Below are 18,955 nucleotides of genomic sequence, written 5' to 3'. Positions count from 1 at the left end.
CAATGCGTTTAATAGATCTGCCAAGGACATCTTATCCTGAAAATATCAGCATTCTAGCGATAGAATTTACAGATTTGCTTTTCTCATAAGAGGCGTAGAAGGGGGGCATTGCCAATTTCTTAATTTTCCTGTAGTTTGTATGCAATTTCTAGTCTACATACCAAATTTCAGCCTTCTAGGACTTCGGGAAGTGCCCTAGAATTACAGACTAGAAGTTTTGACTGTCAATAAATCTGAAACTATAAAAGCTAGACAATTGATACTCAATGCGTTTAATAGATCTGCCAAGGACATCTTATCCTGAAAATATCAGCATTCTAGCGATAGAATTTACAGATTTGCTTTTCTCATAAGAGGCGTAGAAGGGGGGCATTGCCAATTTCTTAATTTTCCTGTAGTTTGTATGCAATTTCTAGTCTACATACCAAATTTCAGCCTTCTAGGACTTCTGGAAGTACCCTATAATTACAGACTATGAATAGTGATGATCATCAGTGAGGGACGAAAACGGCGTATTTTAGGTATCAATAAATCTGTAACCATAAAAGCTAGATGTTTGATACTTAGTATATTTGGTACATTTGCTGAGGACACCTTATACTGAAAATTTCAGCTTTCTAGCGCCATCCAGACCGAAGTTATGACGGGTCGAAAATACGGCGAAACACTTCGAGAAAAAGGTACTACGTAGCGCCCCGGCCGCCGTTTGGCTCGTCTTGGCGGGGGCACTGCCATGCCCCCTGAGCAATATCGCTACGAATCTCAGATGGAGACTGAACTCAAAACCTTCAAAACACCCGTATTTATGCAAGTTTACTCTTGTTGGCCTCCAAGCAACAGACCGTATGACATCGAATGAGCCAAATATCGATTTTATTAAACTACCTTCACTAGATAAATTAATTCAAATCAATTTTTAAACCAATCTTACAAATAATTTATTGACTATTGAGTTGTATGAATGGTTTAAACAAGTCTGGCCCTACAATGGGGTAACTGGAGCAGCCGCTCTTGATACAAAGTTACAAACCTATTTGAAAAGGCTTTGAATTTCATGAACATGAATTTACGATGATTATAGTAATCTATCTGTATATATAAAAGAAAAAGCTAACTGACTGGCTGCCTGACTGACTGACTGACTAAACCAATAAAGTGACGCATTAGACTCTTTTTTAGCGTAGTAGCACACGCCGCGTATCCACTAGTACCTATACTTATAAAATACTTTTTTTCTAGCAGGTCCCGACCCTAGTTACGTCAACATACTCGTACATCGCATGCAATTTAAAAAATACCTACTTAGTAGTTATATGTAATAACTCATGTCATGATAGCTATTATAAAGGCAAAAGTGTGTCAAACACTGAATGGTATACAGATATTTCCTGGAGACAGACCATATAAGCAATAAGACACTTGACGGGACTTTCACATTCATAGACAGGTCAGAGTGAACTTAGTCAGGTAGTGAAATATACAAGGAGTAAATATGTAGGCTACTTTTTGTCCTGGGATTACACGTTTAGGTTACACTAGCTGATGCCCGCAGCTTCGCCCGCGTGGATTGGTCAGATCCCCTGCAGCATCAGGATTGAGGAGTTGGACTCCAAATTTTTTATGAATCAATGTCGCAAAGTTCCTCTATCGATTAAAAAAGAAATGACGCAAATCGGTTCAGAAATCTCGGAGATTTCGGTGTACATAGGTAGAAAAACACAACTCCCTTTTTAAAAGTCGGTTAAAAAAGTAGCCTATTTTACGCCCTGGTCAATCCTCTACTTGCCTGTGAAAGTCCCGTCAAAATCGGTTCAGCCGTTCCAAAGATTAGCCTTTTCAAACAGACAGACAGACAGACAGACAGACAGACAGACAGACAGACCGACAGACAGACGGACAAAAATTTTAAAAACGTGTGATTCAGTTATGGTATCGTTCAAATAACCATATGAGCTTAATATGAGGTAGTTATTTCGAAATTACAGACAGACACTCCAATTTTATTTATTAGTATAGATATCAACAATATTTTTTTGGGCGCATAGTTTTTTTCGTTGACAAAATAAATGTTAGAGGAAATATTACAAAAACGGTATGGTAAAAAATTTCGCGGGTACACGATAATTCATCTATACATATAATAAAATTGTAGAAAAGTGGTGTCTGTACAATGGAAATATATAAAAAAAAAGTAGCAGGGGTTGTTATTATATCGATGCCGAACCCGAAATTGTAATCGAGACGCACGGAGTGCGTCAGGCAGTTCCGGCCTAAGCGCGCAGTAAGTATATTTACACGAAACATTTCGCGCTGTTTTGACCCCCCTCATAACTCTGGTTCGCGTGATGATAATCTTACGAAATTTGAAATATAAGCTAAGCTCGTGGATTTAACGATAAATTGTAAGTTTCAAATTTTTACGTTTAACCATTTCTTAGATACAGAGGTCTGAAAATTGCAAAAATTAAGACCTAGACCTACTCACTGACTGACCAAAATTATGACGCACTTCCCGTGTACGTGGAAAGTTGAAATTTGGTACAATTATGAGTCTTAGTATGTAAACAAAGGAAAAAATCGAAAAATGTCGAAAAGTTGCATAAAACACCAACCAATTCAAAGATATGTGAAAATTTGTCTGTGCCTACATAACACAAATAATACGTAACAGATTCTAATTTTGTCTTAAAAATCGTATTTCACTTTATTTGGAACTGTATTTAGTTTTTGTTTCATCGAAATCGGTGCACTATTTAGGAAGATAGGCGTTTTAAGATTTCTGGTAAGGGGTCAATCTTAACTGGTCTCTGGTTCTAATAAAATTAAAGTAGGTAAGTAATAATACGCCTATGGTTCTAGATAGAGGTAGGCGCTATTACATATTAACATTATTTATTATTAGGCTTCTAAGCAGAGGTGCCAAACTTCATAAGCGTGTGTGTGTGTGTTTGTATGTTTGTCTTCGAATTTCTCCGAAACTGTGCATTGAATTGCAATAATTCATTTTATTATCTTTATCTTTTAAGTATCTTTCAACTTATGGAACTGTGAAAATATCATCAAAACCGGATCAGTAGTATAAGAGATATGGACCAAAATGGTCAGTCTAAATTGTAAGTTTTAGATCAATTTGTTACACTATGTACCTAGGTACCTACTAGCTTATCACGCGACTTCATCCAATTTTCAAAAACTTTCTCTGTGGATGTAGCTATTTTTATTAGCTGTCTAGAAAGAATAATAGCTAGTATCTGCATGCCTAGCCCGTTCCGAACAGTAGTTTGAGCTGTGCGTTGATAGAGTAGTAAGTCAGTCAGTTATTTTATATCAATGTGGATAAGCAACCTTGACCCAAGTCAGTTAATGGATGGGTGGCCGAGTTTGGAGGTTTCAATCAACCTTGCTAATCTCGTCAATTATAGTTTGGATTATTCAAAATTTTAACAAATTTACAAAAGTTAGTTCTAGTATGTGTCACTAGGTGGTGTTAAGAACGATTAAGGACGCGATAAAATTTGTTGCAATTTGTATTACATATAATACGTTCATGCCTATAACACGGTCTTATGACGTCATTGAACACAACCCATCGCCGGCCCACTACTGAGCACAGGTCTCCTCTCAGAATGAGAAGGGTTTAGGCCGTAGTCTGCCACGCTGACCCAGTGCGGATTATACGTATTGCATTGATTGAAATACTTAGAAAAAAGAAGTGAGATCCCAAACAAAAACATTTCATGTGAAAAATAAGAGTCAGTTCCTATCAAAAAGTTTCGGCCATTAAAAGTAGTGATATCAAAAATTATGGCCAGTTCTTTGCTAGGCTCGGTAAATGGAACCATACAGTTTTATATGGTGTATCTTCTTCGACCACCTTCAAGCTGTCATCACATTCATAGGGATCCTGTTAAAATGTGTTTTAATAATTTATGTCTTAATATTAACACCACAATTTGAAGCTCATTTGGAACTGGCAATGGTTTTCTTGGCAAAATTGAAAGGAGTACAAAAATGTTGCCAAGCTGAAAACAAGAAAACCATTGCCAATCCAAATGAGCTTCAAATTGTGGTGTTAATATTAAGACATAAATTATTAAAACACATTTTAACAGGATCCCTATGAATGTGATGACAGCTTGAAGGTGGTCGAAGAAGATACACCATATAAAACTGTATGGTTCCATTTACCGAGCCTAGCAAAGAACTGGCCATAATTTTTGATATCACTACTTTTAATGGCCGAAACTTTTTGATAGGAACTGACTCTTATTTTTCACATGAAATGTTTTTGTTTGGGTTAATTTTTTTTTGACTGTTTGTCTGTGTGTTTGTGCACGCTAATATCAAAAATGGCTTATTCGATTTAGATACAGTTTTCACTAATATATTGTAATAAGCTTCACTTAACATTTAGTGTTTATTTCATGTCAATCGGTTCATAAATAAAAAAGTTATGTCAATTTAAACGGTATATGTAATTCAAAATATGCTGCCCGAAAAGTCACTATTCCACGCGAACGAAGTCGCGGGCACAGCTAGTTATAAAATATATAGCCACGTTATTTTGTAAAGTTTAATAAACGAGTGCACTTGCATAACTTTTTACAACGAAAAAGAAAGTCGTAGAACAGGAGTGGTTGAGTTAAATACCTAGTTTAAAACTGACAAGTAATAAGTAAGAGCAACATAGGTTGGTACTATTATGTAGGCGGTTTTAACATACACCTTGTGCATAACTCCATTTAAGTTAAAAATATTCCTATAAGAAGTTTTCTATCTGTACCTACCTAAGTACTAGCTGGCAAGATTCTTCCGCATTCCAATTATTTTCATGGTAGAACTTATTTTTTCGTTTTACACGGAATTGCTTAGCTTAACAAGTATAAATTAAAAATTTATAACACCCCCGACAAGTGAAGGTTACAGTAACTAGAAAAGAGCTGAAAACTTTCAAACGGCTGAACCGATTTTCTTGAATTATAGCTAAGAACACTCTCGATCAAGCCACCTTTCAATCAAAAAAAACTAAATTAAAATCGGTTCATTAGTTTAGGAGCTACGATGCCACAGACAAATGCACAGATACACAGATACACATGTTAAACTTATAACACCCCTCTTTTTGGGTCGGGGGTTAAAAACTAATGTTAGTATCTATCTACTACTATGTTCGTGGCAAAAAGACAGAACACAAGTGTGGCCTCACCAACACTTGAACAATGTGTTTAAGCATTGGTGAGTCCATTTTGCTGGCAAACATGTTCAGGATGCGGTCGCTACCTAACGCAGTCTTTGACTTATTCTGGATTATTGCAAAGAAGTCATCAGTCCGCTCCTCTGCAAAGATACACGCTGAACAGAACCGCGGCAAGCCCAACAACATCCTAAAACCATTATTATATTGCAACCTTTGGGTGTCTATGGCCTTTTTCGAATAGTTGACCCACCGGCTTCCCGAGTAGAAGTTTTAGCGGTATGCCTTGAAGAGCGTAATTAAAGTAAGTAACAAGAAAAGTTTCTTACAGACGAGGCTGCCGTCGCGCGTCGGTGAATGTTGTTGACACCCTAACGGCTATTGTCGCATGCTGTTGACCCATTGGCTGATGCCGTTGATATACTGGCTTACGATGACGACGACAGCAGCAGTCGACGAAAGACAGCTCGTCTGTAAGAACATTTTATCTGTACACCTGTCAAGTTGAGTACATTTTTTTTTAAATATTTATTAATGTACAGTACACCAACAGCAAGTTCTCAAAGCACTTAACAGGGCTCTCTCCGTCACTCGTTTCCACTCGTCTCATACAATCGTAGTTCCAATTTCATTTGAATATTAAGCAACCAAAGTCCATGAAATTTTGCAGACATATTCAAGAAACTAATATCTATGTCTGTGGTTTTCCAGATTTCTGTTAAAATATTCGGATTCAAAGTTACGCGGTCTTAAAATTTTCATACAAATCTTGGAGCTCCTGTAATTTTAAAATTACATATTTTTAGAAAAATCTAAAACACCACAGACACAGATATTAGTTTCTAGAATATGTCTGCAAAATTTCATGGACTTTGGTTGCTTAGTATTCAAATGAAATTGGAACTACGATTGTATGAAACGAGTGGAAACGAGTGACGGAGAGAGCCCTCTTAAATTAAAAATAATACATAGTCTTTTTCTGTGTGACACGCCACTTATAGGTATACACAACTTTTGTAGGGCAAACTATATAATGAGAATGGTCGATCACATATTATTTCATAATAATTTTTAAGAAATATAGCGAAGAATTACTGCTCTAATAAAAACTACTCTCTGGCTAGCGCTCTTATGTAGTGACTGTGAGTACTCGGTCTATGGACCATCATGATAAGGCTTCTATTGTCTATGTTAGTTGCTTGGAAGTGGAATATTGTAGTCATCATGCATTAAGCACAATTTGTTTCCCGTATAGTTAAGCCCAGTTTTTGGTCATTACATATCCCTAAAAACTGATCGAAGAAGTGCTTTTTGCTGATTGGGTTCGCTGTTCTTTAAAAGTCGAGTGAGAGAGAGTGAAAGCCAAAAGGAAGGGTTATGGTTTTAGCAGTCGGTGTATGTATGTAGGTATGTATGTTTGTGTCAGATTCTCTGTGTTCCACTATAGCGCCTAAACTACCGGTCCGATTTTGATGATTGTTGTGTCACTCAATTCGTTATATAGTCCGGGTGACATAAGCTACACTTTATACGAAAAAATCAACCTGACGGATGTTACAACCAAAAAGTGAGGGTATTCAAAAAAATTTTTTGCTATTGTAATGACAACCATCATTTTTGATTAACAACGTCGCTAAACAACTTCTGGACATATTACGGATAGATTGATTATTTCCACATTATTTTGTCAGTTACCTACTACTTCAGCTATAACAGGTTAGGTCGTATGATTAAATAAAAAAAACTATTCAATAATACCTAGGTAAAAACGTTTTGATAAGTTAGGCGTATGTAGCAAAAATAATGTGGGCTCAGCTTCTTAATCTTACCAAGCCATCAGGAACACAATCGCCGGTCATTGTATTTATTTATGACGTGGGATACAATGCTTTTGAATTGCGGAGTTCGTGCTTTCCTTTCTCATGTTTACAAAGTTACGTAGTTGTTTTACGTGATACGTGATAACACGAGATAACAATTGCCTAAGTAACTGTAGTCGCCAATGTAGTCACTTAATTGGTTATAGCCGATGCCTGTGACTTCGTCCGCGCGGGTTTTAAAAGAAGAATGTCTGGAAACTGCCAGATATCACTAGAATATACGTAACAATAAGCGCTAGTAAAGTGAGTGCGATTTTTTTTATTATTGATAAGAAAAATTATCAGAAAATAAATTAGATTCTACTAGAGGATGCCCACGACTTCGTCCGCGTGGATTTAGATTTTTAAAGATCCCGTGGGAACTGTTTGATTTTCCGGGATAAAAAGTTGCCTGTTTCAATTACAGGGGACGCAAGCTATTTCACTATCAAATTTCATACAAATCGGTAAAGTGGATGGGTCTTTGGGAATCCCGCGGGAACTCTTTGGTTATCCGAGATAAAAAGTAGCCTATGTCAGTCCCCGGGATATGAGCTAACCCTGTACCTTTCGTCAGAATCCGTTACACTGTTTGGCCGTGAAAAGGTAGCAGACAGACAGACAGACAGATAGACAGACAGACAGACACACTTTTGCATTTATAATATTAGTATGGATTATTATAGTCTACAGTAGTCTGTGTCAACTACAGTACACTAAATACTAGAACTCAACAATTAGTAAAGTGCGAGTGAAGCGAGCGCGCAGTTTTTTCGAATATCGCCCAACGGAGGTGCATATTTGTGCTCTTTTCGGCATCCTCTGAAATCAAATCTAGGTATTCGCAATTTGATAAAACCATCAGAATTTTTGCTTTCAACCCCCCACCCTCGAGGGCTGTGGGGTCTTTTGGTCCGTGGGCTCGTAGCATTTTACCTGGCTTGCCACCCTATTGTGACGTCACTGCGTCTAACAAGCTTGAATTTTCTGCCCTCTGAATTTTCCGCCCAGGGCACGGTTTCCGGCTTGGTCAATGCCTTGGCTTGTAACAAATAGAGTCCGATATCTGATCGCGTCATCTAAAAAAGCTCTCAAAATATTGATTGTCGGATGTTAGCGCCATCTTGAGCCTCTATGTTGTATCTCACATTAAATGCAATGGTCAGGTTGAATGTGAATGTGTACTAAACTAGTATATATGTAGAGTGGGCTTTGAATTTGAAAGCGATACTCGCCTCTCAACTAGATGGCGTTACAATGGGACAATACAATGTAATGTAACAGTAAATAATATATGTAAACAGTACGGAAATAGTTTTCGGAGATCGGATAGTCAAGCGATGTTTTAAAAATATAGGAATGACGAGGCTCACACTCCTGTGCGGTCAATGCATACCTTGCTTAGAACTTCTCAAACATTCGAGCACTTTTAAGTTGAATATTATGTTCGTGCATTTTCTCAATGTTTATGTTATAAATCAAAGCCGAAATGTTGGCACATCGCGTTAGGCAATCCTCAGCAATGCTCAGTGCGCTAATTCTAAAGGTAAACTGGGTTTCTAAATATCAAGTTTTCAGGCCAATCTGGAAGAACCTGAATTTCTAGTTCAAAGCTGATTTGGTAAATAGAGATAATAGAAAATAGAGCTTCGGCTTCCTGAGTTATTTATTTAAATGATCGTGTGACAGATTTTGATAAGACATAAATATAATATTCGAGATTTTTAAAATAATATTACAACCAAGCAGTATTTGTTTGTTTGTTTTCAGAAGTATGCTCTTCTAGTTAACCTCTTGGTGAGGAAGTGTGAAGAGGCATTAGACTGTGCTTATACATGAATGAACCGGCTGTAGACTGCTATAGATAATGACCGATTTTAATTCTTCTTATTTCATAAGGTCGTAACGTAATCATACGGACAGACAAACACTCTTTTGATAAATATAGAAATATGGGTAGTAAAGAAATCATAAGCCGTGAAATGCAGTCTGATTACGTCAACATATCTTTCGCCTGTAGGCGCCGCGTTGCCGGTATTATTTATATCGAAGGTCGGTGTGAGTTTGATTGAAAAAAAGCTTTGAGATTCCTAAGTAGGTATACCAGAGCTTATTAGTTATATTCTCAGGCCGTAAATACCACATCTATTACACATTAGGGGGTAACAAAATATATATAGACTTTCATTGTAAAATTATTCAACAGACGTTAATATAGTTTTAAAATTTTTGACTTTGGAATTGGAATTGTGAAGTGTCTACATCCCCTGAGGATGCTATGGTGGTAGAGTGAAATATACGAGTTTTAAAAGATTTGTGTGGCAGTGGTACGTACGGTCTATTGGTTGCGTAGATTATTGCTTGCTTTTCCTGCATGTTTAATAACAGGAAGATGGGTGGTGCACATTGTATGTCGCATGTTGTACTATACAGATTATTTTGGAGACTTAGTAGGTATAGTGAAAATAAATAAGCTTTCTCCTATTTTTCGAGGTCTAAACTCTACACCGTCTGGAATTCTTGACGGAATTTGAATTTTGCAATAAAGACTATTTGAAACCCTACATGTGATCTTAACTATTCTTTTACTCATTCCCATCAATAGGAAATTATAAAATCTAAGAATGAGACGTTTGAGCCTTATTATTCTGCTTTTAGTAAATGAAACAATTCCCTAATAGTGGATACCATCTGTAAGACTTACACTTTTTACGGCGTGTAATGAACAAACGTTGTTCTTTGGGAAGGTTGGTTTTTAGAACCCAAGGATTGATTTAAGAAGTAGAGTCATCAAGATTATTGATGTAAGTTTTGGATGAGAGAGAATCCTCAGTCTGTTCTTGATAGGCCAAGTTTGTCATTTTTAGAATCAATCAAGGATGCTTAATTCATTCATGAAATCATATTGTACCATTCAGAAGAAAAACCAGTAGAATGATAATGTTTTTACAAGCCAATTTTTTGAATATTCAAATTCCAAAAAGTTTACAAGTATTTGGTACAAGTGGGTACAATAATTGCGTCTAGTCTATCTATAAGTGAATTTTATAAATTTCGTCGTTGTGAGCAACAGACAAGTAGAGATTCAACGGGTCCAAGATTCTTGAACGCCCGGCACTCGATTTAAATTGGTTACGACAACGATATGGTCACGACACGACATTCTATAACAGCTGCGAGCTAGAGGAAAAATAGTCCCGCTGTCACTCTGTTGTACGTTACATTTACGAGGATTTTCAGGCGAATTCAGTCGCCATATGTAAAAGCGGCTTTTCAGTTAGCTCGAAAGACTCCGTCAAACTCTATCGGTAGGTAAAGCAGTACCGCTTAACTTTCGTTAGGGGAACGTTGTTAGACTGAAGAGCTCACAAAAGTGTCAAAATTTTAACCTTTTATAAAAAAAAAAACAGTAGAAGATAAATATAGGGTATTCTTGCAACTTTATCGATATGTGTTTTCTATTTATGGATTCCTGTAGAACTTTATGTTGTTAATGTTATTAGGGATTTTGAAGAAAATGGAATGAAAATTATTTATTCGAAAGGTAAGTTTTTCTTACATCTTCTATTATATAAATACTAATTAACTAATTCATTAATTAACAAATTTATTTTTATTATTATGCTCGGAGAATATTTTATAAAGCCTAGAGTAATACACTTTTGCAATGATAAGTTCATTTGACCACTAATAAACTTTCTTTTGTTTACACACATTGCCCTTTAGGTAATCATTATGATAAAATTATTATCGTCTGCTAAATAATCTGCGATTTTAATATTTTTAGCTAAGCAATAAATTACATGACGTGATTTAACAAAGTTGGAATTTGTACAAGATTAAACATACACACGGGCAATAATCCATATTAGTTAATACCTATTATAAATGCGAAAGTGTGTGGATAAATTTCTGAGTGTCGTGGATTATTTCCTAAAAAAACCACAGACTTAAAAGAGATGAGTAATGTACCTTAATACAAGAGCAATGCAGATATCGTGTCATCTGCACCCCATACCGCTGAAATTAGAAAGCCAGTGATCAGCAGAAATTATATGGTCGTTCTAATTCTTTTTAAATGACCAAGCTGACCCACTCCTGCTTCGCTCGTCCGAAATTCCTAAAAACATCATGTGCGTGAAATTTCCAAAAATCATGAAAAGCGTATTTCTTTACTTTCAATTGCAGGCCAGAGTACCAATCCTCATGGATTTCGCTTGAAAAATAACGACTTTCATGAAAACTTTCCAAAATCCTGAAACACGTGCCTATTTCTTCATTTTTAATCGAAATCCCAAGTATCTATTGTCACGGATGCGACTTGAAAAATAACGGACTTTCTTGCAATTTTTTATCCTCTATTAACCTCTGCAAGACTTATGTTTGAAATAAACCAGAAGCTTACTTATCAAGTTTCATGGATATAACTAAAATGACGGACTTTCATGCAATTTTTCATCATTATTTAACCTTCTTGGGGGTGGATTAAAGAAAATCATAAACAAATAGGTATTTTTTTTCATTTTTATGCAACAGTCCAAATATCAATTTTAATAGATATAAGCTACTTAAAAATGCCGAAACACCATACAAGCCCATACCCCTTAGGGATAAAATTTCTAAAAATAGAGATTAATGAGTGCGTCAACATAAAAAGAACCTAACAATTTTCAATTTTCTAAGCCTAGCAGTTTTGATTGTGTGTCGGTAGATCAGTCATTCAGTCAGGACAAATCTTTTATATGTGTAAACGAGTCTTCTTAAGTAGATATAATATACATAGTACAAGTGTAAATTAAAAATTTTCAACACCTCCGACCAGTGAAGGTTACAGTAACTAGAAAAGAGCTGATAACTTTCAAACGGCTGAACCGATTTTCTTGGACTATTCCGCGCCTGCGGTCCAAAGTATCTGAGTTTTCCAAAACATCATTTTCAAATAAATAATTATGTATATCTAGGCAACGTCCATCTTGACAGCTTGACATTTGTCAATTGACACTTGAATATTATGAACCTAAGGGTTATCTAACCTTCTTTTCTACAAGAAAACTAGAAAAGAGCTGATAACTTTTAAACGGCTGAACCAATTTTTTTGGATTATAGCTAAGAACACTCTCGATCGAGCCACCTTTCAAACAAAAAAAAACTAAATTAAAATCGGTTCATTCGTTTAGGCGCTACGATGCCACAGACAGATACACAGATACACAGATACACAGACACACAGATACACACGTCAAACTTATAACACCCCTCTTTTTGGGTCGGGGGTTAAAAATGAATCTACATGCCAAATTTCAGCCCGATCCGTCCAGTAGTTTGAGCTGTGCGTTGATAGATCAGTTAGTCAGTCTGTTTTTTTAATATATTTAGAAATGCGAAGATGTATCTGTTTATTCGTTAGATTTTCGTAGCCCGTAGCGTAGATTTTAGCGTTTGGTGCAGAAATAGTTTGCATGCCAGAGAAGGACAAAGGTTACTTTTGGTTCCAAAAAGTCAAAAACATCCCGTGGGATTTTTGAAAACCTAAAACGTAAGTGAAGTCACGGGTGCCATCTAGTACCTACACAATAAATGCCTAGATCGATAATGCCATTTATATTGTTTTCATGGTTTAACGACATTAGCGCAAAGTGACCTTCTAAAATGTTTAAAATATGTTTATTACAAGTGTAAATTAAAAATTTATAACACCCCCGACAAGTGAAGGTTACAGTAAGAACTAGAAAAGAGCTGATATCTTTCAAACGGCTGAACCGATTTTCTTGGATTATAGCTAAGAACACTCTCGATCAAGCCACCTTTCAAACAAAAAAAACTAAATTAAAATCGGTTCATTAGTTTAGGAGCTACGATGCCACAGACAGATACACAGATACACAGATACGCACGTCAAACTTATAACACCCCTCTTTTTGGGTCGGGGGTTAAAAATATACAACAACACGCATTTCGTAATGTGAATGCTAATTCTGTTACGCACTAAGTCGTAGATACATACTTATAGTTATAGATGTATACTTGTGTCATCGCCACTTGCCAGAGGCTTCCTTGCGTCAAACAGTTCAATGCCTATACTATACGGTCAGTATACGGTTCAATGGAATTATTATCGATGAAGAGTGAAATGACTCCTCTACTTTTAACCCCCGACCCAAAAAGAGGGGTGTTATAAGTTTGACGTGTGTATCTGTGTATCTGTCTGTGGCATCGTAGCGCCTAAACGAATGAACCAATTTTAATTTAGTTTTTTGTTTGAAAGGTCGCTTGATCGAGAGTGTTCTTAGCTATAATCCAAGAAAATCGGTTCAGCCGTTTGAAAGTTATCAGCTATTTTCTAGTTACTGTAACCTTCACTTGCCGGGGGTGTTATAAATTTTTGATTTACACTTGTATATAACTAAAGTGAAATAAATCCTTAAATAAAAAACTATTTACAGTTCATATAACTAGGTCTAGAAACCTGAGAATTTGCATGTTTACATTTTTGTTAACATAGACTTCCTTATGAAAAGATTTCGAGAAATTCCGCCCAAGCAAAGCCATGGCCTGATGGCAGATCAGATGGTACACAATATAAGGTTAGTAAGCAGATGAATTCCCATTTACCCCAAGGCACTTGTGTAACAAGACAGTAAAGTTCGTCTTTTTTACGAGTGTTAGTGTTAAGTACCTACTATTAACTGCTATTTATGCAAGCTTTTGTAAACTATGACAGCCTTGGACAATGTCTTCTGTTTAGCTAAACCAAAAATTGGCAGATATCCAGCATTTCATACTGATAGCTATTGTACTGGCATCTGGCTTAAATTACAGTAAATACTTAAGTAATGTTAATGGTAATAAAATTGTGTGTGATTCACGCTTCATAGTTAACCCGTCTAACTTTTACTAGGTAATTTACCAGTTGGCATCTAACTGGCAAATTACTAAAAGTGACGTACCTTTATTTCAGGGTATTTTCAGGGTATAAGATAAGATCTTCAGATCACTGAGTGAAAGCCATTAAGAGTATTTGGCATTTGTTTTTAATCCGTTGAAGGTTTTCTCTAAAGCATTATTTTTATGTCACCAGTGGAGCATTAATGTTGAACCAACCAATGTCAAATGAGTTTGATGGCTTTTGTTTACTGATGATCAGTGAATAACCGAAACGGGTCCTATAAGTAGTCTTTGCCGAATTGAGCACCGGTACGGAGTGTAGTAACATGACGCATGCGTGAACTTTTCCCAACGCGCTTTTCATTTACTTCAAATAAAGCTGAAGCTAGTAGCTCCCGCCCTCAGTCTGTTGCTGTCGGCTAGCATCGTTTCGCGATATAAGGCTAATCTCGAAATTGTAAGGGATTTCCGAATAAAACATGAAGTTTTCTAAGTGAACTTTTCGTTTAGAACTGCTGGCATTATGATTGAGGTACGTATGAAAATTTACCAATCGAGTTACCTTTAATATTGTTAGAAAAACCCGGTTAAGTGCGAGTTGAACACGCGTGGAGAGGGTTCCGTACGATAAATATGAAAGATTGTACGCACATTAGTGAGAGATTTACCATACTATAGACTTCGTATAAGTTTCCTGTAATCTATAAGTAAAGATTTATTGTATGTAATTTTTTCAAAATTTTAGGCTCAGTAGTTTCGGAGATAGCGTGAAAGGGGAAATTTGAGTGAGACTAAGAATATACTCTTTTATTTGATATGTCACTCGTTATAGGTAAAGTTCGAAAACTTGTTGTAATTTTCTAATTTGCTTCCAGTTTGCTAACTTTTGGAGGGAAAAATTCATCCTATTTACGTCACACGTCCGTATTTGGATCACAGAAATTCATATGTATACCAATATTCAGCCCAACTGGTCCAGCAAACGAACAGATAGACATATAGACACACCATTAGTCCTATAAAGGTTCCGTTTTTTCATACGGACGTACGGAATCCAAAAATGGCTTAAAAGTTTTTTAATATAAAGAAATTTGTGGTAAAATACTAATGTAACACTACAACGTCACCAGCTGGCGCTAATCACAGGGTGCGGAAATATAGATCGCATCACTCCCTGTAACTTGCCAAGTTGGAACTAGATGGCGCTGACTATAGGTTGGCAAAAAGTAAACGACGCTAGGGAGATTTTCGCAACCCTACCATAAGACCCAGCCATAGCCAATGTTTATCAATCGAAAATCGATTCAATCAATGGATTCACTAGTATGGATCACTCGACACACGAGGTTACCTTGTAGTCGCGCTTCCGACTTTCGCTTCCACTGCGTGGGACGAATTGTATGGGACACGATTCTCTTATCCCCGTGTAAAAGTCGCGCTTCCGACGTTCGCTTCCACTACGTGGGACGTCCGTAAGGGACACGACTCTCGTCGTCTAGTGGTGCTTCCGACCTTTGCTTCCACTGCGTGGGACCTAGGTTAGGGACTCTGCTCCGTAAAACCTAGAATAAATCCATCGTGTCTTCACGCAACGTTGCTGTTTGAATTGTTTCGGCTGAATCCCGACCCGTCGCCAACGTGGAACTTTTCCCCCGCTGTCTTACATTCTGGCGCCCAACGTGGGGCAGCTGTCTTACATCTGGCGTGCAACGTGGAACCGCTGTTTACAAACTGGCGGACACTTCAGGCAAGTCAAACACCACCCAAGGCCCAAGGTTCTATGTGAGAAGATCGGGACGAACATCAACGTTTCACTTGAAGACCAAACCATTTATTATCAAAACAGACAGAAGTAACTATGACAGGAGAACTACGGTAGGAGCTACTTTGATCCAGGGGGAGGGGGAAAATGAACACCCCGGTTCAACCTTTACGAAGGAGGGGATGGCCCCGCAAACACAACTAAGAAACAACAAATTGATTGATGCAGTTTCCTCGTCGGGACGCCTTCGGAAGCTGAGGGGGAGACTGTAACACTACAACGTCACCAGCTGGCGCTAATCACAGGGTGCGGAAATATAGATCGCATCACTCCCTGTAACTTGCCAAGTTGGAACTAGATGGCGCTGACTATAGGTTGGCAAAAAGTAAACGACGCTAGGGAGATTTTCCAACCCTACAATAAGACCCAGCCATAGCCAATGTTCATCAATCGAAAATCGAAAATCGATTCAATCAATGGATTCACTATTATGGATCACTCGACACACGAGGTCACCTTGTAGCCGCGCTTCCGACTTTCGCTTCCACTGCGTGGGACGAATTGTATGGGACACGACTCTCTTAACCCCGTGTAAAAGTCGCGCTTCCGACGTTCGCTTCCACTACGTGGGACGTCCGTAAGGGACACGACTCTCGTCGTCTAGTGGTGCTTCCGACCTTGGCTTCCACTGCGTGGGACCTAGGTTAGGGACTCTACTCTGTAAACCTAGAATAAATCCATTGTGTCTTCACGCAACGTTGCTGTTTGAATTGCTTCGGCTGAATCCCGACCCGTCGACAACGTGGAACTTTTCCCCCGCTTATTACACTAATAATAATATGCTATCATCATATTTTATCACATCTAATTATTATTATTAAGTAGGTACATTTTAGTAGAGTTGGCTAATGTACCTACCTTTAAATAAAATATCAGGAACGATTCCCTTTAGAATAGCTTTGTAGTAGGTAGATATATATATATATATCATTGGTGAAGTGTATTTCAGATATTGAATACTTGGTATTTTATTAACCAACTAGCTGGCTGCTTTCTGGAATGTTAAGCATTGTACAAGCACAAGAATGGTATCTCAAGCAAAATTTTTTCGTCCAGCCTCTCTCGAGGTACGGTACGAAGGAAGGGTTAAACGTACAGCCCGGCTAGCATGGGCAGTAGATAAAATTATATCCCCGATTATATCCACTGATTTCTATGACATCAGTGGATGTAATCGGGGGATATAATTTTTATCTACTGCCCATGCTAGCCGGGCTGATTACGTTTTTCATGTTATGTATGGAAACAACATTATTTTAGGCTCCACCCACCAACAAGCTATTGCTTCGAATAAGCGAACTCTTAATTTAACCGAGCCTTCGTGGGCGAACTAACGATACTCACTCTCGCGGTTAAAAAAAGCCTGAACTAACTACCCTCAATAATTATTTATTATTACGTGAAAATCACCGTGACTAAATAGACTTTCTACCCTACCTAGATTGTCTACAACCACCCCTTATTGTGACTCCTGGACCAACCATCTAACCTAGCTATTACAACCTCAATTAGTCACCACGCCTCACTGGCCACTGGTTCACTGGGCACTTGTTCACCGACTAAACAAGTCTGAACTTTTCGGTTTTTAGAGATCAGTGGTCACTTACTAAAATATTCAATTCGTGCGATAGCGGAGCGCTAGGTACAAGCTATCCAGTTTCATACAGAGGCTACACTAAGAAGTTTTATAAAAAAAAAAATAGTGGTAGTTCTGTAGGTCTGATAAAACTGCGCCAGAGCACTGCATTAGAAGTAGAAAATCTTTTTTAGTGAAACTCAGTACGGCCTGGTACAGCACAATAAATTGAAATCTTGCCCCTAAACTAGGAAACCCGTATCTAAGGTGCCAGTTCCCCCAAAACATTGATAAAATTATTATCTTTTTGTTTTTCTAGAGCTCATAACAAATAAAAATAATTCAGTAATGTGTTGAGTTTTCTAATTATCACTTTGCAGTGTTTTTGTTTTTGACAAATTAAAATATTGCCTTCTCAAGTTTAGTAACTACATGTGTGTGTGTGTATGTGTGGTGATATGTGAGTGAGCACGCACTTAGAGTACATACTTTTTATTTTACTAATGTTTACTTTCTTAGCTCGTACCTATATAATATTAACTAGGTCAACTACGAAACATAATTTATTTTATACAATGCCTGAATGTTTCTTGCTGGTAAGTTGGCAACTGGCCACGGCGCATGGCTCCCACCTAACAGACCTGAACCAATTTGAAAATTATTAAGTCAGAAGTGACCCAGTCGGGAATTTAACCTAGAACCTCCCACTTAAGGTCACACCATTGTACCGCTTAAGATATTTGTGTTGAAACTTCGCGTTTTCATACAATTTTTTGCCAATCGCTGTGGTGTGATTGTGGTAGGTATGTTGCCTGAAAAGTTTCCGAGTCCTATCAGTAGCACGATCCATTTTTTTGGAGATACTTCTGTACTACAGGTACTTAAACCTGTGACTAGACCTGTGTGTGTAGAATATAAAATAATTGTGACATTAGTTAATACCCACATAAACTATATTAATTTATTATCTACCTTGCAATGCCTCGAAGGGAGCGTCATATATCTTTGATAGAACTTTAACTGACGAAGGCAAAACAAATGGAATGAAAAGGTTTCTTTTTGTATTTACAAATCAATGTGTATCATATTTACATTAATTAACTCCGTTGTAAAGAATTAATCTATCAAAAAAGGTATCATAGGAAACCTCTTTCAATTCTTCCACTTAGGGGCACGAGACGGGTCTGCCCGCGAAATTCAAATTTAATTTGGTTTTTCGCAATTTGTAAACTCAACAACGCAGGCTTATGGCATTTTAATTGCGCCAATGCCAGTATCGTCCTCACAGGTTTATATAAAAATCTTTACTTGAAAGAGTCCAGTTTAAGAAATTAGCTTTAGTATCGACTTATTAGTCGATACTAGAGCTAGATCCGTCGCATCCACCTTAATGGAAAATATAGCTGATACTTCAGTGGCGGAAATACGGTCGAAGTGAGTTCGAGTATGTATAGGTATGGTATAGGTACTAAGAACTTCATTGTAGTGTTCCTTCACTCAGACAATGCACAAGTTTCAATTAAATTACGGAAGCATTCAATAGCCTTAGCTCGGAGGTTTTAGGTTACGACAGATAATGGAATAGGATTTATATTTGCGGAAGTGTTCTGCTTATGTAG

The sequence above is a fragment of the Maniola jurtina genome, chromosome W (genome assembly GCF_905333055.1).
Source record: "Maniola jurtina chromosome W, ilManJurt1.1, whole genome shotgun sequence".
Taxonomy (NCBI): Eukaryota; Metazoa; Arthropoda; class Insecta; order Lepidoptera; family Nymphalidae; genus Maniola; species Maniola jurtina.
This window is presented reverse-complemented; position numbering follows the sequence as displayed.